This window comes from Pogoniulus pusillus, chromosome 26 (assembly GCF_015220805.1).
Source record: "Pogoniulus pusillus isolate bPogPus1 chromosome 26, bPogPus1.pri, whole genome shotgun sequence".
Lineage (NCBI taxonomy): Eukaryota > Metazoa > Chordata > Aves > Piciformes > Lybiidae > Pogoniulus > Pogoniulus pusillus.
The window spans coordinates 7,366,971-7,394,502 of record NC_087289.1 but is presented as its reverse complement, the minus strand read 5'-3'; the positions used below and the strand labels follow the sequence as shown (position 1 = coordinate 7,394,502).

General features: G+C 39.4%; 1 long non-coding RNA gene across 3 annotated transcripts in view; it reads left to right on the top strand.

The window, feature by feature from the left end:
• The window catches only part of LOC135187133 (uncharacterized), a 268,750-nt gene that overhangs the window by 52,067 nt on the left and 189,151 nt on the right, over positions 1 to 27,532 (top strand). For all 3 annotated transcript variants that reach the window (XR_010307205.1, XR_010307204.1, XR_010307203.1), the window contains exon 2: positions 19,167 to 19,389. This is a non-coding gene — a long non-coding RNA (uncharacterized LOC135187133). The remainder of the gene's footprint in view (positions 1 to 19,166; positions 19,390 to 27,532) is intronic.

Genomic DNA, 27,532 nt, shown 5'->3' with positions numbered 1-27,532 from the left:
TCCATAGCATAATTAAGGAGAATAACTCTATACCTGTTTATTTTATCCCATCTTAAACCTTTCTGACATGTACTGATGTCTGTAATGTAAGTGCCCTAAAGGTGTGTGGGCCATCGTATTCTTTGGTGGTGTTTGCTTTAGGAACTTAGCTGTCTGAAAGTTTTGATATCTAAGAGGAGCTCCATGTTCTGGCATGATACAGCTTGCAGGCTTCAGGGAGAAAAACAAGTCCAGTAATGCAGGCAGTAGCTCCTTTTTAAGCTGCTGGAGGTAAAGGCGTAAGAGTTCAGATACTTAGATGTCCAGACTGTATGTAAAGAGATAAGTGATTGTAATACCTTGGTGTCCTGGGTGATTCGTTCAACCAATTAATAAACTCCTGCCCTGACCGTAAGGTGAAGCCTGTTTGGAAAGGTTAATGTCAGACTCTCAGCTCAGTGAAGTTATCTTTTTGCACTCTGCAAATCACTGAGAATCTTGTCATAAAACTTGCTCAGTAAAGCAGAGCAAAATAATGTACTATCAACACTTACTACCTTGTAAGAAGCCATTGGAACATCTTCAAGCACTTTGGACAAACTAGCAAAGACATCTCAGTGCTGTCTTTTGCCATGTAGAGCAGGGCCATGTTCTCTAGCAAGAGGAAAGATTTTTCTAATTCTCCATCTCATATTGCTCCTTCCCCCTCTCCATTTTAAATAGATTACTTGGCTTATTTGAAGAATAAACCTTTGAATGTATTGACTGGCCTCAAAGTAAAAATTTCTCAGGACTCTACATCAGGGAAAACAGCAATGAAAGAGTTTAGAGCAGGAATCTGCTCTGAGGCATGCAGGAGTTGAAGGTAAAAGTGCTGTTGGCTGAATAGAACCCAGACTGAGGCTGAAGAAGTTTCTCAAGATCGAGTCACACCCAAGCCTGTGGTGACTGCAGTTTTCTCATTTATTTTCTGTGAAGGGAATATTGACACCTTTTAGAGGTTTCACTCAAACTAACTCTTGAGGGTGGGGAATATCCACTAAGATTTTACTTCTGTCTGCCTGTTCTGTTTTTCGTTAAATATCACCAACTTACTCCTGCCCCGCTGCTATAGATGACTTTTTGTTGTGAATTTTGCCTTCAGTAGAACTGTAGTTTCAAAATCTCCCACAGCTCTAAGCAGAGGCTTGTGTCTTGCAAACAGTTAATACTCTTGTTGTGAAAATAATTACTTAGTTTGATCGTGTCAGATCAAAACAAGGTTAAAAGAATGCAAAGTAGTTAAGGAAACTCACTCCTACATCTTTACCCTTATCCTATTTATTTTGAAGAAGCATGAAACAGAATGAACCCTGTTTTTCCATACCTCATAATAACTTTAATTTGTTTAACAGTTGGATAAAAAGAAAACTAATCACACAAGTGCCTTCCAAGGGAGAATTTGGATGTAGTAAATATTCAGCTGTGAAACAGCCATCTGCCATGTCAGTTTAAGCAGAGATGTAGCCATTTATTTGAGCATTTCTAATCCTTTTCGGTGCAAAGTAAAGAGGACTTGTGTGTGTCACTGTTTCAGCTGAATTGCTGTTAGTAAGTCGTGACTGTCGTGGCTGACCAGCAGACTTGCAGCTGTGCGTTACGTATCAGAGAGCAAATTGTGTAGTAGCTGACCAGAGTGAGAGTTAATTTCTGGAAGTACTTGCCACAGAGTGACATAATATTATCCATTTCAGGAACAGTACAGGTAACTAAGCAGGTATTCCTCCTCAATTCAAGAGAGATGTTAAGATACTGGAAGGTGTCCAGAGAAGGGTGACGCAGCTGGTGAGAGGCCTGGAATACAGGCTGGTGGGGAGAGCCTGAGGGAGCTGGGGGTGCGCAGCCTGTAGAAGAGGAGGCTCAGGGCAGACCTCATTGCTGTCTACAACTACCTGAAGAGAGGCTGTAGCCATGTGGGGTTCAGTGTCTTCTCCTAGGCAACCAGCAAAAGAACAAGGGGACATAGCCTCAAGTTGTGCTGGGGAAGATCTAGGCTGGATGTTATGTGGAAGTTCTTGACAGAGAAAGTAATTGAAATTGGCTGCCCAGGGAGGCGGTGGAGTTGCTGTCCCTGGCAGTGTTGAAGCAAAGCCTGGCTGAGGCACTCAGTGCCATGGTCTGGTTGGTTGGATAGGGCTGGGTGCTAGGTTGGACTGGATGATCTTGGAGGTCTCTTCCAACTTGGTTGATTTTATGATTCAAAGGGAGTTGCTTATCAAGGAACAAGAACAATTTTACCATGTGCCTTGCCCAACCTGGAATCCAGTTAAATCAAGGAAAGCACTGTAATAGGTAAGAGCTGTTGAATTGGTGACTCTCTATAGAAGATTATTTATCTGCTGGTTTTGGTGAGGGGATTTTTTTCTGAGTATTTTTTTTCCAAAGCAGTTCACTGTGGATTGTGAAGGCTGAGAACTGATCCAGCTCCTCAGGTGCTGGTACCAGACTGAATTACACCAGCAAAGATGAGACTGTCTGTGCTTACTGTGGGAATCTAGGGAGCAGAAAGCTTTCAATGTGAGCAATACCTCGCACGGAGTCTGGGCCTGGCTTACCTCTGCTGTGACTCCATGTGCCTAAGGACATATGAGAAAAGGTGAACAATGAAAGTGTCTCTATATTGAGAATAAGAAGCCTATTTTGACTGTAACAACAAATACATGGAAAAAGATCACAGAATTCTTTCTGCCTATAAATCTGGCCCCGAGGCCTAAGGCTCATAGGTTTCACTCGTTCTTTATGATCCGAAACAGGTACGATGTCAATCAAGGCTAGGAAGGGGGGAAAGCCTGCTCCAAGGAAATGACTGAACAAAAGCCCCTCTTCCTGAAGCTCTGCTGTTTAAATAGTAAGCTCAAGCAATCTCAGCTTCATGAGGTTGATGGAAGGAGGAAGTTACATGGCTGGGGAAGCACCTGTGGGCCCAGGCATGGCGGGAAGCTGCTGTGGGGTGACCCTGAGCTAGAAAGTAGCCCTCAGCTTCCTGCTCTGGTTCAGAGCAGCTCCTCCCTCTGATAGGAAACTTGCAGGTTTTGGGTCTGTCTTGAATAGTTTTGCAATAAAGGATTTGTTGTAAGGAAAGCTCCTCAGGACCAGGGCAGTAGTCCTCCCTGAGGGAAGGGAAAGCTCTGCCCTGAGCTGGGCCACCCTGCTGCACTGCCATGCTGCAGGCCATGGCTGAGGCCTGTTCTGCCTCAAGCCTCAGGTGTGGTTCAGAAGTCTGAGCCCCCACCTAATCCTCAGAATGACAAAATTAAATCCCCACACCTCTCATTCTGCTGTGAACTTGTTTCTGGTTAGTCCAGGTAGTTATTTTTCCCATATGTTTTTGCTTCTGATATGGCTAACCTGCTGTAGCATGGTACTGATATGTTTGGTCACTTGGAAGAAGTTTCTTTTCATCATGCTTGCCCTTACAGGATTTATATGAGGTATGAGTCTCATTAAATTAACAGCCTTCATCTTTCCAGCATTGGATATTTCTGAAAACATCTGGTCCTAAATGCTGGGTGTCATCATCTATAAACGAAATGACAGGGTTGAGAACCTCCTTTGAGCCCCGAAGCGAGCAGCAAAAACGTCACTCTCCATGGTCCCCTCCATTTGAAACTGCTCCTCCTTGGGATGTGCGAAAGATTATCTTGTCCTGGGTATGCAGCTGTTTCCCACAGCTGACCGTGGTGAATGCGCCAGTAAATACCAAAACAAATACCCCTGGCTGCAAAACCACCTAGCAGTCCTCCTGAGAAAGGTCCTAACTCAGAATTGCTTGCTGTGGGCTTCATGTCTCATATCAAGTGGGAGAATTGGTTTTGCATGGAATTCTTGTTTAAAAAAGTATTCCCCTCCCAGGTGTGATGATATTGTGCCAAAGTCCACAAGTGAGTATGTAACACTGCTGTGAGAGATAAGTTAGAAGACTGCTTGAAAACAAGACATTTAAAAGCATGTTAACAAGATATTTAAATACATCTAACATGTTTATCTGGAGATAAACATTGTTAGATGAGCTGATATTTGAGAAGGATCTTTTTTTCTCCTGACATATCACTCAAGGAATAAAAAGGGGAAAATAAAGTTTTGATCCCATATGAGTGAAAGAAAATATACCCAAGCCTCTTGCTCATTTGAATTTCATCCCACTCAAGTCGAGTGCTTTGTTTTGTTTCCGTGCAATTTGACTTAATGATTTATTGTTTAAAAAAAATTATACTTGGAAGCTTTATTGGGTTTCCTAATACTTTAGGATTTCAGGTTTCATGCAGACACTCGTACTGTTTGACGCCAAAGGAATTTAAATTGCAGGAGCTGATGGTTAATTTTACCTCTGATGTTGTTTATGCTGTGTGTGACACTGTGCGCATGTGTATGTTTGAACGTAACTTCTGCAAGTGATAGTAAATGCTTCACTACATTGAGCCTGGATGCTTTAGGCAAGTCGTTGGGCTATAGCTGTAGGGCATGCATTCAGCTCTGTGATACTGGACTGGAACTGGAAGGGGGAATTGTAGAGTTCACAATATAATCTTCTGAGGCTACTGAGACTGCGTTCAGTTTCCTTCTCATAACAACTTCTGTCATCTCCCCAAAAGCATTAGTTCAGGTGAAGAGAGAAGTCTGGACAATTTCTGTGGGACAGGTAGTGGAAGACATCCTGGAGATGGACTGAAACTGCTTAATGTTCTGTTAAGGTATTTTCTTCCTTGCAGTAAGCTTGGTTATCGCACAGAGGAGGAAATGCATATAGATGTCTGAGGTCATCTAAGATTCAGCTGTGGCTGGAGTGTTCTTTAGGGAGAGTTTATGCTCATGTTACCTTCTGCCTCAGCTCCTAAGTAATGCATTTTGTATATGGCTGTGTAATCTGTGCCTATCATGTCCTACTTGTTAAATTGTCCTATTTGTCCACATTAATCTCCTATGAAAGGTTTTCCTGTGACAGCACAGAATGGTAGCCAGAGAGGGATCTTGCAACTTGCTGTCTTTGTGTGAACTGCTTCTTTAGGGTTTTCCTTACTGTGTTGGAGACTCTAAAAAAAATCCACAAAGGAAAATGCAACCTCCTTCCTCTTCTGAATTTGCTTTTCAGTTTTATCTCCATTCATCTCCAGTCTCCAACTGTAAAATGCCAAAAAAGTGAAATGTGCAAACAAGATCATCCAGACCTGAACACTAACACTGCCTAAACACTCTTGTCTATCTGTGTTATAGGGATGCACTTTTACCTATTTTTTGTGATTGAAGTCTTAGAGCAAATGGATCCTCTGACTTAGCTAACCATTACTGTACCATGTTCATGAATGTAGCCTATTAAAATAAAACTAAATACATGGGATGGTCCTTTTACAATCTTCTTAACAAGGAAGAAACTAATGCCTAAGACACCAAGCACTGCCTACAAGATAGAGCGAGCCTTAAATCATTGCTTTCGAAGTGTATTTAGGGCTCTAACTTCAGTGCAGCTCAACATCTTGCAAGGATGGGCCTCTAACAGAGCTGTTAAATGGGCTCAGCTACAAGAGTTGTTGCAAGTGTGCACCTGTCTAGTGACAGCAAGTTAAAAGATAAGTACTTGAATAAATCAGTCGACAGGTTTTATGAAAGGCTTGGGAGGAGAGAGCGGACAGCAGAAAGTAGCTGTTTGTAATGCTAATCAAAAATGAAAGATGTTCTCAAAGCATGTGAGAGCAGGCGAATATTAGCAGGTGGTATAAATGCCCAGGCTTTGAGCAGAGTTTGAGCCACACTGGGTAAACTTATTTTTCCTAAGTTAAATTGCTCTGATGATGCTCCTTCAGCCACAGAGTTGCAATAGAGGAAATTGTAGTTTAGGGATGGATGACATATCTCAGGCTCTGAAGTCTTTCTTGTCTTCTTTAATACAGATTCTCCTTTCCAAGTCTGCCCTGGGCTCCCTAAACTGCTTATGCTATGTAACACACTTGAGTGTTCCCTCTCCAGACAGTTAATTTCTGGGACAAAATTCTAGTCTTTCATCACCTTTCCCAGCACCTCTACAAGTCTAGTTTTTCTTAGTGAGTATTTTAATTGTATTTTAGACCATCAGGAGCAGTTTCCAAGGAGACTACCTCCTTGTGGGTTGAATCTTCAGCAGGTGCATATTAGCTCATTTCCAGTGAAGTCTGCAGGATGAGTTGTCCCAGTTAATTTATGGTATTAAATTTATTAATCAAACTGTTAGCTGTATCACAAATGGGAAAAAAAACCCCAACATTTTAATCTCCTTTTACTCCTATTGGGGGAACACTGATGATCAGTCTGTGGTTTCAAAATAAGTTCATTCTGGCTCCAGACTGTAAAGCCTGTTTGCAGAGCTTGCATCATGTTCCTCCATGGGCTTGAGATTTGAAAGAAAACAGTAAGTTCTCGAGAACAATGTGTCCACATTAGATTTCTGTAAGTTTTAATTTTCAGAACATTAGGAGACCAGCCTGCAGCTCTTTTTGCTGCTTTGTCTAAAATCAGGAACATCAGGATTCTGATGAAATTTTGCAGCTGCTTTTCCTCCTTTGGCACTTCTGTCACTGTGATTGTGATACAGGTGACAGTTGTGAAGTAAAGCATATTAATTTTTTCCATTGAAAGCCCAAAGCTTTTGCTGCAGATTGTTCCTGTGTCTCCCTCAGCAGGTCCTATCCTGGAACTAATTGACTTCCTGTTTGGTGTGGGTGTTCTTGGGGGAGATGTCTGCAGTTTTCACTTTAATTATCAGTACGCTAGGCTAGACTTGCCTGTGTATAACATTAGAAATGGAAGAAATGCTGTAGGCAGTTCATGTCATGTTAATTTATAGCTTGGATAGGATTTGGAGAACCATATGAATTACTTTACCAGTGGACGTGACCTTTACATGTGGTGGTAAATTGCGTGAAAGAGAGAACAGCAACAATGTATTTAAGGAGGGGTGGAATTTGAATCTGAATGGTCTTGATTTTGTAATAAATCAGCTACAGAATAAACACGTCTCTCTCCTCATCCCCCCTACATATGGAATGATGATTAGAACCAGGACATCAAAAAGGTCTCAGAAATAAACAAATCTACTTATGACGCTTCAAAAAAAAAAAAAACCCCCAAAAACCAACAAATTTTGAGCACGTTTAAAACACTAACCTTGTAATATTTAATGCATATAAATCAAATATATGTTTTGATGGTAAAAATATAGGCATGTTCTACCCTTGTCATTCATATGTATATTTTTAGCTATTTAGGAGTGGTGGCTTTGAATGAAAAATATATACCTCTTAAGGTGTTGTTTTTCTAAGGACATTGTATGTGTATTTCTATCCTTGGAGGTCTCCTTGACCACACCCTTTCTTCTGACAGTCACATCCAGCAATATAGTAGCTGGACATCGTTGTTGTTGTTGTTATTGAAGAGAGTTAGCATCTCTACTCTCTCTGTACACACTCAATCTCCTCTTACATCTAATTGACACCGAAGGACTTGGGCATAACATGTGCAGCTTCCATTGGCTTGGGCTGGAAAAATGGCTTTGCATCTAACGTGTCGCTGCCATTGTTTCCATGAGAGAGAAAAGTAAAACTCTATGTCTAGAATTAAATAATTGGGTTTCTTGTAGGGTAACAGATGAGATCTCATGATGTTTGAATTTTGGGCTGAAATGATACAAAGACATCCATGGCATAGTGAATTGCTTGTGTAGATTTCTAGTTCAGACTGAATTCATGGGACCATACCTAATAATCAGAATACTGAATGGGATAAATGAGCTAAGAGACAATGTGAATCATCTTCTAATTACTATCTTAAATGTAGACTAGCATCTCAGGAGGGTGACTGTTTCTTATTAAAAGTCTGACCACAGAGTTAAAAATGTTCTGACTTTTTGTTCAAACCAGCAATACAATCATACAGATTGTACATTCTGAAACTGCTAAAGCAAATTTAAGTCACATGCATTAAAACATTTCAAGAATCTAACCCACTCTGCTTCAATTGAACTTGGTGTGGAACTCTGCCTATCTGGATTCTTGTGTATTTGCATGGCATTTTCTCACCCCAAAGCTATTAACTAACAGTTGAGCATCATTGCAGATACATATTATGGTGTGACAATTTCCTACTCTATTTGGGTAAATGTTGTAAAAAACATAATGCTGTGACTCTGTTTAGTCAGGCTCTGTACAGATGTAAGGTTAGTCATGGATCAGACTTCGTTTTCATCTCTCCTTCTGCTTCATTGCCCACAATATGGGGTTTTGAGCATGAATTATTAATAATTGAATCATTTTAAATGCTGGAGATGCACCAATTGTTGTCAGGTTTTAAATTTGTTCCTTTTAATTACATAGTTACCGTTTAATGCACAACATGGATCTAAGGAGTTCTAATTGTTAAAGAACATTTTTCACCTCTCCTGATTGGTATGAGGTAGATTAAGGGTACAGAAAAAGCTCTTCATCAAACCCACTGAATTTTCTTGTCAGTGCTAAATTAACACAATAGGAACGTGAGAAATGACCATGAATAAACATTTTAAAGGATGCACGATTTTTAATCTGTGCATTCCTGTACTGTTTAAAACTGGAAGGCAGGAAGGTAAAGCTTACAACTGGGGACTCCAGATAGTATAGGAAAGAGTATAAAACAACCACATACACAAAGTGAGGATTAATTACCTCATATGGATGAAAATGTGAAGTCACCCTTGAGATTCTATTGCATCTGTCATTGCTTTGCTTTCAGTGGTTGGTGCTGATGATAATGTTTCACTGAGGGCACTGGAAAAATTTACGTGCTAAATACTTAAGGCTTGGCTTAATAAAATGGATTTTGGAATATCCTGATTTTGATCTTGCTGCACCCAGCAGCTGATTTGGCCCACTTGTCACCTTGATCTTGGAGGTTCATTTTTGAGAGGAATTCTACTAAAACTTCGTATGAAATTGATCAAATATTTAATATTATTTGTAGAAAAAGATACTTAGAAAATAAGAGTGTGTCCAGAGAAGGGCCACTGGGATGCTCAGAGGGCTGGAGCACCTCTCCTATGAGGACAGACTGAAAGAGTTGGGGCTGTTCAGTCTGGAGAAGAATGGGCTCCCAGATGACCTTATTGTGGTCTTTCAGTATCTGAAGGAAGCTTACAAAAACATTGGGGAGAGACTTTTCAGACTATCAGGGAGTGACAGGACTGGGGGGAATGGAGCAAAGCTGGAGGTGGGGAGATTCAGACTGGGTGTGAGGAGGAAATTGTTCAGCATGAGAGTGGTGAGAGTCTGGACTGGGTTGCCCAGGGAGGTGGTTGAGGCCCCATCCCTGGAGGTGTTTAAGGCCAGGCTGGCTGAGGCTGTGGCCAGCCTGCTCTAGGGTAGGTTGAGGGTGTCCCTGGCCTTGGCAGGGGGGTGGAACTAGATGATCCTTGTGGTCCCTTCCAACCTGACTGATGCTATGATTCTACCTCCCAAAATCTGGAAGTATAGAGAAAGTTTTTTTTTTTTTTTTCCTCAACAACATTTGAACACTTTTTTTGTGATCAGTTTAGGAGTACTTTCCATGGAATAGCCTGAAGTGAGACCAAAAGGAGTAGGCTTCTTAGGACTTTCTTAAACCCAAAATCGGTGTCTGTAACGGCTAATGCAGTAAATAGCTACAGAGTTTTTCTTTTTTCCTAGGTTTCCCCACACTGGGAAATGTCATATGTGTCTCTCCCTGTGCCCCTCAATCAGCTCCTATTTGAGGCTACAAATAAATGGAGCATAACCAGAATGTGGGAAATCCACTAAGATTAATTTGTAAGAGATAGCTTTCTGTTGTGAAGTAGGCAGGAATTATGTTTGAACCATCACTGTTCCAAATCACAGAATCATAGAAAATGGGAGAACCTTTGTAGTACTAGCCTGTGCCTTCTTACCTAGCTAGTGTCTCTGATAGCTCTTAGAAGTTCATTTGAGGAAGAATATACAGTCTGAATAGGGCAAGTGTTCACTTGTCAAGGAAAAAAAATAAATCCCCAATTCAATATCATACTCTAAAACTCTTCTAGCTAGCAAACCATTAATAATTGTTGGTAGAACTTCATAGTACTTCATGCAGTCATCTGGTTTGAAGCATCAATGTGAAATCTGTTTTAATTGAGTTCAGATGAAAGTGCTGTACAGGGAAATGGCCTCTTGTGCTTCTGTTGTTATCATGTAACTTTGGGCCTGGAAGGCAATGTGTGATGATATGAGGTTAAATGTTTGGACTGGCCTGTCTGTGATTAGAGTTGGTACTCTTCTATCCCAGAATGTTATAACACTACAGATATTTTAAAAAGAGTAAGAATCAAAATATTTCAGTCCTGTGTGGTAAAGAGAGTATGATATCAGAAGACACTACTGATTGACTGCTGTTAACAGGGAATTTTCTCTTTCTAAAAAGAGGAGGCACACTTTCTGATTTATCTTGGACTTATGACTAGAGAGATGTCCAAACAGAATCCAGAAAGACAAATTCTTGCTCAGGTGAGAAATCCATGTGCTTACACAGGAGCATTTAGAGCAATATCCTTTGATATGAGCAGCCCTGCTCCAGTGCTCTGTGGCAAGCTCCACACAATCGCATCAGTTTTTGCTCCTGAAACTAAGTTGATGATACCTCATAGAAATTTTTAATCTCTTTCTCCTCCTTTATTTTTTTTTCCTAATGATTTGTTGAAACTGGAGGAGTCATTTTAGCTTTACATAGTATGAATTCCAAATCTGCTCTATTGGGACTTCTCGTGGGTATAAGATAATAATTAAACTATTTCAATACTGCAAATGATCTCACTTTTCTTTCACCTTGCCCCAGTATAATATTAACTACTCTTCATTTACATAGCTAAAATAAGAAATTTCTGAACACCAGAGAAGTCAGAGAGTGTATTATGAAATCTTCAGTTTCTCTTGCATTTGCTTCTGGAGTTGGTTCTCAAAAGCTGTACATAATAATCTATCATTTTAATTTCATATCTCAAGTTAAATATCAAAATTATAATATTAAAAAAACCATACTAGAGTAAGATAAAGATCTAATCCTATAATTTCAACTCTAAGCTTAGCACTATTGCAGCCAATAGGATTCTCCAGGGCTACAGTATGTGGTTGGAGATGGGTCCTCTGGCATTAGCAAGGCTGGGCACATGCAACGGAATTGGTTGATTAGGTAAAGATTTCCAGACCAGGTTGGTGTTGAATCTTTTTGTCATAACCTGTCTGGAATTGCAGTATCACAACTTTTTGATGCTTAGCTGATTTAAACTTTCAGTTTGAAACCTGATAAATTTTGCAACCTGTTGCAGCTTTGAGCTTTTATTGCTTCTTGGTGCTTTCATTCACCATATGGTCTGCTATTCACAAACTCTGCCCTAATGAGAATTACTCTTGCAGGTAATTTTCTAATGATTGTCTTGGGATAAACAAAATTTTCATACTTGTTTTGCTAATGTATTCAAGTAGGATCACAGGGGAAATGATTAATCATCTAAAAAGCAAGACGGTGTCTTTCATTATGCTAAAGGATCCAAAGATGATCAGAGCAAAGCTACTCGTTGCTATGACAGCAGATAGCTTTTCTCCCTTTGTGAGGTAAATGGCAGCTCCCAAGCTGATTGGCTAAAATGAGCTTATCCTGGTGACCAACCATAGGGAGTTAATTTCATCAGAAAGAGAAAATGGTGGGAAATCCTGCCGTGATCATACAAAGGAATTTTCATTAGAAGCCAACAGAGTCAGGGGTTCTCTTTCATTATAATTAATATGTTCCATCTAATAAAATAATTTAGGAGAGGCAGACAATGGAATTAGGCTGTCTATTATTTTGTATATCCACATAAGCTTTAATCTGTTTTCTACTAAGACCTACACTCAAAGTAAAGCAACCCCTATTTTCCCCATAATACCTCTATTACCAAAGACTATCATCATGTACCTGTTTATATAATTGGAGATAAGCTAATTGCAGGCAATACAAAAGGGCTGGCATTCTTACAGGTATTTGCTGGAAACACTCTTGCTCTGTGGGAATAATGGACACAATAAACTTTAAATAGGAATGTTTCCGTTTGGTTTATGCTGGTAATTCCCATTGTATTTCTCACTTTCTCCATGGACAAGACTTTTATTTGCATTGTACTTGAGGATGGAGGTTCTATGTTGGTTCACAGGTGAAAGGAAAAGGTTGTAAGCAGGCATTAGGATTTACAGTTTAGTAACAAAGAAAGGACCTGCAATATTTCACATGAGTTCTCACCTCTCCTAGGCTTCCAGCTGTGGCCATCTCATCCAGTCTTTCAGGTAGGGCTTCCTTTGAAGAGGTTAGACTCAGTCACTTTTGTGTAGTTTGTAACATATCATACATCATGAGTCAAAAAAGGTGGTAAGGGCTGTATTAAGATGAAATACTAATTAAATATTATTGATTGTGTATAATGCACTGTAGAACAAAACACAGATTGAGCTAGTTTGCCTGTTGTAGAAGGTCTATCATTCCTTTTTACATTAATTGATTGATTTTTAACCAATTTTGGTCAAGAAGGGTTAAGTTTAACTAAGGGATTTTGTTTTGCAAGGGCCAAAGAAGGCACATCGTATCTCAGAGATGACTTCCATTCCCTGAACTTGGCCTTCTGTTTATGGTTTCGTTAAAGCTTGTTTTTAAGGTCATGTGTGAGAGTAAATCATCAAAGAATTTACAGCTGCTGCTTTATTTGATTTGTGTGTTCATATTTTATGAAAAATGATGTAAAATGGTAAAGTAATGCAACTCACTGAGTATGTAGCAGATTACAACCCCTTTCTTCGTTGTTACTAGATATATTAAAAACACATACTGTCATAGGAGATGGCAAAATCTCTAACATACCAAGTTAATGTAAAGTTACTGTAAAACTGTGTCCTGAGATGATAATATTTAGTATGGAGCATGATCCTAATGTCACTGAAACCATCGATTTCAGTGTGTTTTGTACAGTGCCTATACTGCAGGTTTCATAAACCTGTAGTATCCTCTTGCAGTTGTCATTGAATATCTGTGGGATGAAAGAAGAAATGTTGGATCAAAGAAGAAATGTGGGATCAAATATAATAATAAAATTGCTGTTCTTGGTTCTTTAAAATGCAAAGGTCAGGCAGTAAAGTGTTAGCTATTATAAGTCCGCTTTATTTACCCTTCTTAAACGTAAAGAGGAAAATACTGGACTGTATCTAACACAACAAGAAAGCTAAGACAGTGGAAAGTTTAATTACTTGCCTAAAACCACGGTGAATCAGTTGCGCAGATGAGATTACAAGTCAGGAGCTTCTGGCCCTTTGCCCAGGCTCTCTCAGTATCATGGAGCTCTTAGTTTACGTGTTATTCTACTGGGACACTTCCAAGACCTGATTTTCTGCACTGTCTGTGTGTACACATATGCAAAACCACTTATGGACAAAATGTATGTGTGGCTATTTAACCCTGTTAATTACACAGGCAAATCAACAGTTGAGAGACTGTTTGCCTTCATCATGCACAGTTGTGGTATCTTGGTGTGCAAATTGGCCATGAACTGTAACATATCTTTTTGCATCTGTAAACATCTAGGGATCCTACTGTTTTTGCTTCTCATGTTGATATAGTGGACCTAGTTCACCCAATTTGTAAGCAGTGATGTAGTAACTGAAGTAAGATTGGTTCATCTAGCTGTCAAATACCACCCTATACTGTATATGGTCAGCTGCTGAAAGGAAAACAAGCTCCGTGCTCAACATACAACTAAGATCCAGTATCTCAGATGAAGATATTGGAAGTTCATGTGAGGCATGTAGGCAACTGCTTGGTTGCCCTGACATGGGCATATTTAATAGCCAAAACAGGGAATCATAAGAGTTGTTTGCAGCCTCTCCTAGTTTAAGACTTAATCCTTTGGGGTGTGAATGCAATCCCAATATTGGTTGGACTTAAACTGAAGGTGAGACTACATGGCAAAGTAAAGATATCAAGGGTGTCCCTCAAGGAGTTAATGCAGCTGCATATTTACAAGGTTATTTTTAAAAGCTCGTATAAAGATATCTGCTCAATGGTATCCTGAAACATAAACGTACATTTTTATATGCTTGTGCTGTAGGCTTCTAGGATTTGAATTTTACAGGAATCCTCTTAACATAAAAGCTGAGTAAGGTCCTCTACAAGCAGTTCTGTGATTCTACCCTTCCTCTCCACAGATTTCAATGCAGTTAACCTTACCAAGAAGGCTGTAATATCAAAGCCAACTGCTGCTTTAAAACTAGCATTTTTTTTGTTTTGTAAAAGTTGGTGTTCTGAGGTGTGTTAAACCTTGCTAGAGTGGCAAGTTTAACTACTGTCCTTAACTTCCATTAGTAGTAACAGAGTTGATAACTTGTTTTCACCTAAACAAAGGCAAACCCCCAGAAATTCCCATCTTTTCCTGAAGTGGCCCCAGTGGAGTGTTGCTTTGGGAATGATTGGTGTGTAGAATAGGGGAAAGGCTGAAACAGCTCACCAGCTCACAGACTTGTGATACAGGCTTTGGTGGGGAAACCAGATTGAATTTCCTTGGCAAACAGGGTGGCAAACTGAAATACAGAGGCAGGACTGGGAATGGGGGTGAGGGGTGGGAAATAGAGGGGAAAGGATTTCCTTTATTAAACTTTCTGGGGCTGGGGTCACGTTTATGCACTATATTCTTTCTGGCAGGAGGCTGACTTGTAGTCACTTGCTTAGAAAACTTTGCACTGTAGCTATCTGTTCAAGTCTAAAAGAGTGAAAGCTGGTTTATTATTAAAATGGAGAGAAAGTGTTGGCTGTCTCCATGGCAGTTAGCTACAGATTTTGTTGCAAATTGTTTTGGAATTTACAGTTCTTTGGATCTGAGCTTTTTGTTCAAGGCATGAGATATGAACACGAGCACAAATTGTGCCTCAGAAACTTGGATTAAAATGTCCTTAAAGATATAAAATATTTATTGCATTTGGTTTAGAGTTGGCTTTGATCCAGTACAGGTGGAAATTAATGTCCTAAAACACCTCACATAACTTCTTATGTCTTTGATTAGTATATATGGAAGCTTCAGTTAAAGCAATGCACCTCAAGGCTGTGCATTTGTAAACTGTACTTTTCCAGGTTGATATTTTACTTAGTTTCTCTTTTCTTTGACGAAGGAAATTGTATGAGTTTGGTGTTGTTTGTTGGTTTGTTTTTTTTTTAAAGAACCAAAACAGTGCTTAAAGTTTTATTTATTTAATTTTCCCACTAGCCTGTTCTCAAATTTTAACTTAGAATTTAAAGTTAACCTCTCCTTAAAAGTAAATGAGCAGAATTATCTAAGAATGGAAGAATAATTATTTCAGAATGAGTGTTTCTCTACTTCAAAAAGGTAAAAATATTTCTGAGAGTAGCAGCATTGTAATGTGTTTGTTGATTGCAGAATTTTGTTAGAACTTTCAGAAATACAATCTTTTATGTAGATTTCAGATGTAAAATACATTTAAACATACACCTGTAAATCAGTTGGCTTTGAAAGTTTTCTCATTAAATTAATTTGTTATGCAAAGGCTGCGATGGAGCTGATGATGTTCTGCTGCTTGCAATGGTCACATTAAACTACTGCATGCTTAAAGTAATAGAACTTGGTTGAAAATTCCAGCACCAGTCTCAACATAGCTTTTCTGTGCATTTGAATTAGGTCAGAACATACTATTGTGGAAACAAAATCTGTTTACAGCCTATGCTGTCAAAACCTGAGTGATGAGTCCCCTCCTAAGGATGGTATTGATATGATGTATTTTCTGACACCAAACAATTTCTGGTTTTGACTCTTTAATTCTATTGCTGCCTTTCTGTTTAGTACTCTTCCATTTGTTTTCAATCTCACTGTACTTTGGCAGCTGTAATTCTGTCACTTACAAGGTACATTTGCAGCTTTCTTGCAACTGTTCTGACGTACCCATGAGAGGTACAGGGTTTTTTGACAGTGCAGTATCTGTTTTTACCAGCATGTGGGTTGCTGCTGGTGATTTACAATCAAATGTTAATAAAAATTGTCTGTTCCCTGTACTGTGTTTGACTAAGTAGCTACTCTAAGTCTTTTCATGAGTTGCTCCGAATAAGATCAAAGAGTTGAGAAAAATGTTTGTGAGTCTGAGCAGTTAGTGATGGTGTTCTTGTAAACTCAGAATCTGAAAAATTCATAGCTAGTAAAGTGCTCTGCACACATGATTAATGACTTAACGGCAGATGACAAGATAGAATACTTTTTGGTAAAGTTTCACTTTAAAAACAAAGAGTAATCTGTTTCAGGCCTAGAGAGAAGGGAAAAAAAAAGAAAGAAGAAAAAAAGACAGTGTCAGGCTAGATTTCCCCTATAGATACCACCAGAGCTTCTGTCCCTGCCGTTGAGCACAACAGCTGGTAAGCAGCAAGCAATTGGAGAAAAAGACCTGCCTTTAATCCAGTACAATGTTTTCTTGTGCCCATTTTACTGTAAGTCTCAGTGGCAAGGGGACAAAGGCTGTTGACTGATCTGTGCAATTACCTCCTCTAATATTGCTTTCAACTGTCTGCTCAGAGTGACAAGAGTGGATGAGGTTTAGTTAAAGTCTGGGAAAAATGCCCTTTTAATAAATAAATAAATAAATGTCCTTCTCTGTTATCAAGCTGCTCTTTTAGACCTTTGTATCTGGTTTTCGGAAGAGTGCAGATGATGTGATTGAAAGCTGGAGCGAGCCTGAACTCTGATAGCAGCAATGCAATCAATGTTTTTTACTGTGTGCAGTTTGCATTGGAAAAGAAAAGGTGTTGTGTTCTCCTCTCCCCCCCCCCCCCCCTTTTTTTCTCTAGTATGTGTGCATGTAGTATTTCTTTTGCATTGTCCAGTGCCCCTTCCATTTGGAGGCTTCATGTGTCTTGATGACAAAAACGTTATCCTTTAAAAATGAAGAAACAAAGATAATGTGAGCTGCTATTTATTTCCAATTAGGAAGCTGCAGAAGTAAAGCTGTGTTTAATGAACTGTAGATGGAAGCCTTTTCCTTTTCTCTGATGAGACAGCATGAAGAGACACTGCACATAGCTTTTTTCTTCCTGAATCAGTGCAATGGAGTTGAAGCCTGGTACTGAAGCCTTTTCTAGGATGCTTGTGACTGTAACAACTGGTATCTTGGTTCCCTGCTTGTACACAGCACATACCTCTGTTAAGGCAAGGGAACAGGAGTATGTGCTGTATGTAAGGGCTTGGTGTGTGCTATGGTTGTGCAGTCATAGTGATGAATGTACCCTTGGTTGATAAATAGGCAGCATTTCAATAAGTACAGATGTTCAGATATCACAATGATGGACATAGTATCATAGTATCATGTTATAGGCATGTTGAGATGAGTATTGCAAAGCCCACATCATATATGGCAGAGGATACAATTTGTGGTGCATTTTCCTTGGTCAGATATTTTTACAGACATATGGCAGCTTGGGCTGAGGAGAACTGGAATCTAAGACTTCAACCAAAATCATAGCTGCTAGACAGCTTTCTGTTAATTTCACACCTTTCCCCAGGAACAGACTGAATAAAAACTCTATCTGGTCTTTCCCTCTTATGAATCCAGAGATCTTAAGAAAAAATGTTCTCATCTGAATAACTGTAGAATTGAACTGGGTGGGCCTCCTATTCTCTGAATGCAAAGATGCAGCATTTGAAAGGCAGCAGACTTCTGTGTCCCTGCAGAGCATTGATTACCTGCTTACAAATCTCATACCTAATGGTACTGCAAAATTTTCTCACTTTATTAGCAGTCAATTTTATCAGCAGACTCAAGACCATCAGGTGTCTTAACACTCAATTGTCTCCTAAAATGCCTGAGAGGACAGGCCAGTGAGAAGCTAATTTAGATTTCATTGTATGACACTTCTGAATATGGCAGCAAAGTAGGAATTGGAAATGAGACCACCAAATGCTTTCACATATGGCATCAAATATCCTCACTGTTCAGTTCATGCCAGCATCTGTTGAATAATGCTCACGTATTACAAGATGAACCCATTCATTCAGTAAGAGTTAAGTTCCTGCTCAGTTTGTTCCAACCATGGCTGTCTTATTAACAAGAAAAAGTGTACTCCAGTAGATTTAATGGTAGTGAATGTCAAGCCAGGTGAAGTCCACTCTCAACTTCCTTTTTTTCCAGTTAAATGTATCTGCTCCCTAAAAATATCCCAACCCACATCCCCTCAAAAATAGAACCCCAAACAACCCTCAAAACAAAACCCCAAAATCCAGCAAACAAATGATAAACAAGAAAAAACACTAAAAAAAAACCAACCCAAACAAACAAATTTTCTTTACATTTAGTCTCCTGGTTCTGAAAAACCTCTGAGATCTTAAAGTAGAAATTGCTAGATTAAAAACTATGTTTTGCTCTAGTGGCTTAACAGGTCACTAAAAATTGGCAGCGACTACCTATTTGAGCATGATTTGGAAAGATAGCCTTGACATGAGAGGTTGCTGTGCATCCATCTCTGTCCTTGGACTGGAAATATACTGTATTTATAGAATCACAGAACTGTTGAGGGACCTTTGAGATCAAGGGCATTATACTGCTTAGCAAGTGTTGCCCAGGTATGACTAATGTTTGCAAAAGGTCTTGTTCTACACTTATGGCCTGCATGGAACAGAAAACCATGCTTAATGTCCATCCCCACTTCAGAATCCCTGAGTTTCAATTGGTAATCACTGTTGCTTTAGTACCTTTTGGGTGCATAGTTGACTACTGCAGTGTCTTGGAACCTCAAGGACATACATAGCTTGCCAGGCTCAACCCACTCTTCAGTACTTGTAGCAATTGAAATGACTGCAGAGCACCAATATTATAACCCTGGACTGCAAGACACTTGTGTAGAACAGTGGGAACAAAATGAACCTACTTGTGATGACTTCATATTCCTTTATCTTTTCTTTCTGCTTGTTCTGTAAAATCACAATAAGAGTAGAAGTAAAAGCCAGCATTACTCCTTCCTACCATTTTTTTTTTCATATGTAACTGTATCTTAATGCTAATTTTAAAACTTGACTAAAAAAGATTTTCTTTTGCTTTAAAAAAGCAAAGGAAGTAGCATTTATGGGTTTTTTTTCTCCTTTTTTATTTCCTTTGCAGTGATTCAAGAGAATTAACCTGTATGGAAATGAAAAAAGAAAAAGTTAATGCAGAAAACTACCAGATATGCATCCTGCCTCTCTTATTAGAAGACATTTGGAAATTATTTGCTCCTGACCCTTATTTGAATTTCATTTACATGGACAAAATGTTGCAGTGGTGCGTCCTTAGTGTGAAGAGGCTCAAATAATGGCAACACTGTTCATCAAACTGGACCATCAAGGTATGTTGCTGCTTTCTCAAGCACTATTTGGATATAAATCTTATTTATAAATCTGTCCAATTCCACTTTTCAGTCACTTAGGATTTATTTTCCACTTTTCCTCTCACAATACTGCTCCAAAACTTCTCTACTACTGACCTTTCGGAGCCCGGTCACTGTTTTTATCCGCTTTGTGTCACACAGATGTGTTCTGATGCCAGTTCTGGTCTGTTTACTTATGTGTTTCTTCACCCCAGAGCTGTGTCTTGCAGGGCTACAAAAGCAGCTAACATATTTCTTTATGGCTTCTCTGTTTAGATTGTGAAAAAAAATATTTTGGGTGAATTTCTGTGATTTACAGAGTAGGAGAAAGTTACATTGCCAAAACATATCCTTCTCTTCCTTCTCTGATCAGTCACATTCTAGTTGTGGTTGTTCTGGAAGTGTTTTCTCTAAAAATAAGATGCTTGAATCACAAGTCTGAATAGTGTATTCCAAGAGGGGAATTCCTAGGGTGTGGTGAATTTTTACAAGACTCAGACTTTTAATAGAAGAGAGAAGCATTCCTTTGAAGTACTCAATGAGGAGAGGAGGCACCAGAAATCTCAGAAGGCCCAGCTCAACCAATGCAGCCAATTTAGCTTAAAAGGTTCATTATTTGTGGAATGATGATGTTTGTATTAGAAAGTTATCAGAAGGTGTGTAGGGTTATCCCTTTAGATTCTCACCATTCCCTGCTTTGTGAAAAATAAATAATAAAGAAAGAAAACTTACATTAGTGTGGTCTAAAACTGGCAGGTGGGCTCTGCTAATGCTTCAATACTTTCTCATATCTGATCTTTTCTGAGAAGAGGAATCTCTGCTGTCACTACTTAAGCACCTCCTGTTGCATAGCTGTGGTGTAATTAAGCCTCTTAATCTTATTTTTCTCTGATCTTTTTTTCCCCCCCTTTTTTAATATCTGGTGGTTATTATAAGTTTCTGCTAAAATTGGACAAAGCATTGCTATAAAACATGTATTCTCGGATTCAGAAAGATGATGGCAAACAGCTGCACTAAAAGGGGGGATATTGGTTAAAGAAATTATAAGCTTTAAGTATCATGCAGGGTTTTTTTCCCTTTTGAGGGCTACTGGTACAGTTGTCTAATGTTTTTAGAAACATCTTGCCCACTCCTGTATTTCCTTTCCAATTCAGTATTTCCTTGTTACTGAGTAAAAGGAAAGTTAGCTGCTTCAATTTCCATTATTACTACCCTGAATATCCTTGATTGACGGCGATGTTGATCCTGTTTGCAACATGTTTGGGTCACTTCAAAGGCTGAGAATGTAGAAAAAAGGGTCACTTGCAATATTTTGTCATTCATTGATTTGGAAAATTTGAAGTGTCAATAGATCAGAAAATAACACTTTGAAAATTTGGCAGCACTAAAGACACTAAAAATGCAGTCTGGAGCTGTTAACAACTATTTGATTGTTTTCAAAGGAAAACCCAATCAAACAAATCTAATTTGAAAACAGAGTAGAACACTTGAGTCTCCAAAGAGAGGTCACATGAAGCAGTATGGACTGGTGCTTCCACAGAAGCTTTGCTTGAAATGTCTTGCACATGGTTGCTGCAGTTGCTATGTGCCTGGCCTCAATACCCTTTCCTGTCCTTCAAGTGGTCTAACTATTTTACATTGATTTTTCCACTTATATGAATGCTCTTAATACTTGTAAGGCAAAATAACATGGAAACCTACTGCTTTTGGTCTGTTCCTCCTTTAAAACATTATGCTCTCCAATTAAAAGTCAATACTTGTCAACAGAAGCTATATGCTCAGCAGAAATGATCTTTCAAAGGCACAAACAGCTAATCTAACCTTCTCTCTAAGCCTTTGATGAAAGCCTCCATGAAGTTCACTTCTTATTCCTGGTTCTAAAATTAAAGAAATAACAAGAAATTTCCATTCTACATTAATTATTTGTGAATGAATGTTGACTATATTGGAGCAACTTGCTTTAAGAGTAAATAGGGGGGGGTTTGGGTGCTTTTCCTTCCCTCCCCCCTCCAAAAAAAAGAAAAAAAGGACCAGTCAGGCTTGTTTGACCTTGATGGATCAGCTCCATTCATTATTCTTTTGCAAGGTGTTGGTTCATTTCCTACCTGACGGGGATAAGTAGAAAGGGACTAGATAGCAGAAGGCTACTGCTCACTTCCTGTTAGCTGAAGTCAGATGTCAGGCTAGGCTTTCTGTTCTCTAGTTTGATTGATAAGCTTGAAGGAGTCCATGGCAGGTATGCAGGTCAGGAGGATAACAGCGGGAAAGCATGCAACCAGCCGAGAGACCACACAGAGAGAGACCAAATTCTTTCTCACTTATCACTGAACAATTTCAGGATAACTTGGTGGTTAACATGACATGATTTCACATTTGATACAGTGTGTAATCTCTGGATATAGCCGTATAATTATGCTCCACATTCTACTTGACTGATAAAATACTCTGTTACAGAGTGGGGTGGTGCTAATTGTTTCTTACTTTAATTTTAGCTACAAAATAATATCCAAGGCTCAGCAACAACTGTCAATATGCTTTTGGGTATTTGGAGAGTTGAAGCGTAATTGTGAAACAGCTATGTCCAAAGGGTTTGGTGACTCCTGTTCCTCACTGGTCGTAGTAAGTGAAGTGACTATGCACAAGAAAAATTGGGTGGAACTTTATACCTGCTCAGAGACATGGAAGTGTCAACAAGTTTTCACTTGGATGGGAACCTTGCCAATCTAGCCTCACTGGTAACATGCTGCTCCTAGTAAGAGCGGAAATATCCCTTGGTACACAGGTGTTTGGTTATCTTTGGCTTCTTTCTTGCTGTTGCACCTCACATGGGTAGCCTGCCCAGGCTGTGCCGCTTCTTGGGTGGGTGCTTGGCCTGTTGCCTCTTCCTTCCCACCATATGCAAGGAGATAACTATTTTCTCTACTCTGTATCAGCATTAGGTCTGTAAAGTATCTGCAGTAGTTGGAGTCAAGGAATGACATTAGAGAAGACATCTCAGGTCTCAGTACTGCCTGAAGGTTACTTCCATCCCCTTTATAAGACCTGTCTTTAAACCTTTATTGAAAAGTTTGAGCTAAAACTGGTTTGAGGTCACATCCTTAGCTGCATCCTTAGCTTTGATGAATGGATGGCCCAGGACTAAATAACATCAGCTGAGATCTAGGCTTGGTCAATTTCCAGAACAAGGTTTAAAATAATATCAATAGTGAGATCAGACTCCCCTTCCTACAGGGAATTAACCTGAAATGAATTTTGAGACAGGACATAGGCAGAGAGGGACAGCTGCTTCTGACAGCCATTCTCATGCACATGTGTTTTATAGAGTTTTGCTCTTTCTTCTCTAACAATGAATTGCTGACAGACCTTGTGCAGTGATGCTTGTGTATGAGCTGTGAATACCCTCTCAGGAGCACTGCTGTTATACATGTATGTAGTTAGGACAGCAATAATCAGGCATGATTTGAGTTTTGTGTGCTCTTTTCTTCACAGAACTCACTGATTGTACTTAGTTATGGACGTATAGAAATATTGGAGTGCTCTCCATGTTCTGTAATGGGCAGTTGCCAGGTCTGGAGGTATAATCCAGCCATAGAAGGATGACACTGTTTCATATTGTCATTTCACAGATATAATTGAAACAAGGGAAAATCAATTGGCTTAATTTATTCAGGGTGCATCTATAAAAAAAAGTAATGTGAATTTCAGTAGTCTCTCTCTGCATCTTATTAATGGGGTTTTGATGGCAAATATTTACTGCTTAGGGAATCTAATAAGCAGCTCTGACCTCTTGTTTCAAAACAAATGGATTTCTACCAATGGGACCCACTCCACTGGGTATTAAACAGGCAAGGAGCTTCTATGGAAGTTTTATAGGAATGCTGGCTTCACAGTCAGGTGTTTGTAATGCATCTATAGATGGCAAGTAATACTCTTTGCCATCAAAAAAAATCAACCAGATCTTTAAATTGTGTAATCCCACCTCTTCTCTTCCTCCCTCTCCCCACTCCTTCCTGCTCCAGCCCCCATGCAGGTGTCTGGTCTGACCCATCAGGTGGGTCTCTGTTTGCCTGTCAGTTTGGGAGCTGATGGCCTTATGGGAGGTACGGCTGATTGCACAAAGCGGAACGGGGTTTGTCTGAATTGCAGGTGTGAGCAATCGACAGAGATCTCTGCTAATCCTGGGGATAGTGGAGCACTCTGGGCTGGAGCAGGCACAGTCAGAAAGGGCTAAATGAAGTGCACAAGGGAAAGAAAGAAAAAGTTAAATGTCTTGGTTTCTTTTTCCCAGGTGGCTTGGGTTATTTAGGACTTGTAAAGTGAGTTGCTCTTATTTTTGGCAGCCCATGAGGATAGAGTTTTAGAGCATGGCTGAGAATTCATTTATATATATATGTACCTGTATGTATTTATATAAATAAACTTATTGGGATGTAATTTTCCAAGCACTTCAAGTCAATGAATAATCCTGCCCACTTTATCAATTTTGGGCTTGAAGCAAAAATGAAGCTCATTTATGCTTTGTATTCCTTGGCATCTGTGGAGACCTCATTTGTAATGATGCCGTTGAATTTTGGACTTTATCATATGTGGTACGCAAGAGCTCTGCTGGGCACAAAATGCATTTGACAGTCTTGGGAGGAAAGGGAAATGTATCCACCTGGGAGATTGCTTTAGATATCTGAAGCATTGTGCAGGCCAAATGCAGAAGGTAATGCTAGAGGAAATCTGGATGTACAGAAGAGAGCAATAACAGCAGGCAGGGGACATGGGAGATGTGAAATTGTAAGGGTGAAGAAGGGATGTTGCTGAAGAAGCAAAAATGGGTTTACTGGAGCAGGGAGAGAGGGGGCAGTAGAAAAATGTAAAGGTGACATATCCTATGTGAACTGGATGCCTTTGATCTGCTGAGTAAATATTGCTTTCCTTTATGAGTTTTAAAAGTTCCACTCAGGCTTTATCTTCAGGGCTTTTCTGAAACTTTGTCAGTTACAAGTTAGTAGTTATGTTGTATATTAAACTTTGTGTAGCATTACAGGATTGCAGATGCTAAGATTCAGAATAAAATGTGATCTGATATATCTAGGCTATATCACAATAGTATCTAATATATCTATAACATGGATTTGCTGATCTTTAATGTTAATAACCAGTAAACCTAACATTTTACTAAAGTCACTGAAGATGAAGATTTCTTATAGTGAGGATGAATTCAGTGTAGAAATGACATTGCAACTTAAGGTCCAAATTTTATCATTCAGGCAAAGGACTGAAGGATATAGCCCTTTATTTGCAAACAGGGAAGGGCACTTACACTGAGCAAAGCATGCCTTAAAAAACTAACAAGAAATTGGAGAGGTACAGAGAAGATTAAAGTATTCCTCAACAAAGGAGGTTAATCCAACTTCTCGGCACCAATTTTTCTGCACTTAAGAGGAGATTGTATTTTGCATTCCTGCTTCATCAGGTGTGAGCTAGTTTAATGCAACAATCACCTGTGTTTGCTTGATATTTATTTATCTCTAAGCATGTATTTTACAGAGGGTAGTGTGATACAATGGTATGGCTTCTGTTCTTCCCCTCCTTTTCCACATAAGTCAAACTTTGTTTTCACCCATGAGACTTCAACCTTTATTCCCCTTCTTGCTGGCTTGGTATAATGTCACTTTGTCACACTTAGACTGCTTGTAGTATAACCTCTCCTTTGCATTGTGGAAACACTCCAGAAACACAGGAGATGCATACATAGGTCCCTACCTCTACAAGTGTAAACTGAGAGGACAAAAACAGACACAGAATAAAATAAAGGCCTGTAACATGTGAGTAAAGTGACTGGAACAATGGCTGGATTGTAGCTTATTGTTTGGTTTTCAAGTTAAAATCCCCAAGAAAATCCCCCCTGTCAGTTAAACTGGAAGGCGTGTGTGTGGCTCTCTTACTTTCCTCTTTCTTGCAGCTTCCTCCCTCTACTATGCACGTGAGATGGTGTTGAAGTCAACAGTAACTAATGTATTCACCCCAGGATGCCTGGGTTGAACCTGTCAGTGGTGGTTTTTAAAGGGTTCTGCTGAAGTAGGTCTTTGGGAGAGGTAAAGTGCTGAGGACAGAGCCAGCCAGGTATCTTTAAAACAGATTTACTTAAATTTTTCCCCCTCTTAATTTAATTCCTCAATGTGAAATAGGTGCAGATGTGTGGAATGAATTCATCCAGGATTTAGAAACACTGATTTGTACGTGTACCCACCTACATAATTGCTTTCCTTTCACATACTGCTCTCCTGTGCACACCTGTGGGATGTTGGCAAGACATCCTGGATATTAGATCTACTGAACATTTTACCCACACAGCTCTCATGGTATGGTAAAGTTACAGAATTTCACCTGGGTAGCCTCACTGGGTGATATATTGCATTCCTGGTTTCATCTTCTGGATTCTTTTGCTTGTGTTGGAGCACTATGATGGAAATCAAGACTAGTGTGACCCTTGTGATTTATAGTTTTGTATTTTCATGTATTAATACTTCATGAATAATCAGGCTATTCCAGTTGCTGGGATTCTCTTATTTCTACAAGGAGATATAGGATGTTTATTTATTCTCTCTATGACTAAGTGTACTATGAATAAAGGAGAGACAATGCTTATGTACTTGTTGATTTTCCTGTAGAGATCAAGTACCATTGAGAGGCTCTAGGAGAGGGACAGCAGATCTCATGCAGAACATCACAGAGACTTCCATCTTTCTGGAGCAGGTAGAAATCAGGCAGGATAGCACAAGATATCTCACTGCCTGCTGTGGCCTGGCTTTAGGTAGTGGGGCCAAGCTTTAAAGGGAGATTAGAGCTACCTTTTAGTTTTATGTTCTCAGATTTCTAGACTGTGTTTCCTACTTTCATGCTTTTGGCTGCTTTTTTATCCCAAGTAACTGTGTTTCTTCCTCCCAAACAGCATGTCTTTTGGTTGTACTGCAGTCCTTAAATGACTGGCAATTACAGGGCTTGTGTTATCTCTTGTCTCCTCTGTTTCTGTTCAAGGATAGAAATCCTGACAAACTGGATCATGCAGAAAAACAGTGTTTAAAAAGTATATTTTGAAAAGTTCAGAGAAATGTAATTCAGGAGTTAATGGCAAAGTTCAGCCATATAGTACCCAGTCTTTCTGTAGCCTAATAATGACCTTGTGGCTGTGTGAGAAATGGGAGTTGTGTCTTTAAAGATGTATAGCTACCAAAACATGTGGCTGAACAGTGTAGGAGACTTAAAGAATTCCTGAAAGTTGGGAGTCAACTCAGTTGAGTGACTCAGGCTGCATGCACAGGTCCTAAAACTTTAATCTATTATTACTGCTTTACACATCTGGACTCTTCACGGAATAAACTTAGTTCAACTATTGTATCAATGTTCTACAAAGGCTCTTGGCATTGTGGAATGTCATGGAGTGTAGGTAAGAAAAATGATTGAATTTTGGTGACAGGTAAAAATGCAAACTCTGGATTGTAGCTGTGAATCTCTTTGTGCATGTGCTAGGGAAACACTCTCCTAGAACAGGACCGTGCACATCCAGTATCCTAGATAATAAGTCATCAGGGAAGAACAATGCAATTCTTACTCTTCTTGTTTCACTCAGTTTTAGTTATTCATCTGAATGTTTCTTCATAATTTAGTGTACAATTCTTTAGTTGTCAACATTAGTTTCTGAAAGGAATTGTCTCTCTTTCTTGAACAGTTAGCACAAGTACCAAAGTGGGCTTTTTACTAGAGGACATCTTCTTGGTCTTCTAAACTGTTTTGGAAAAGCTGGAGATATCCTTGATAAGAATAGGAGTAATAGTCACTCAAAAGCAAAGAATGGAGAGGAGGCAGTTCCTGCACTCTTACACCTTGACCAAAAGGATAGAAGGGCAACAGGAGGGATGTATATAGTTGAAATTACAGACCAATGAAATTACCCACAGTGAAACTTATGCAGGGTGTAGACGATGAAAATACCAATGTGCAGCAGTTCAGAGTGCAGCTGTTTTCTTCATCGTCCCCAGCTAACAACTCTTCTTCCTACATCAACTTTGTAGGTTGCTCACCTTAATGCCTGTTTCTGTTCCTCAGAGGAAGAGCTCAGTCCAGAAAAAAA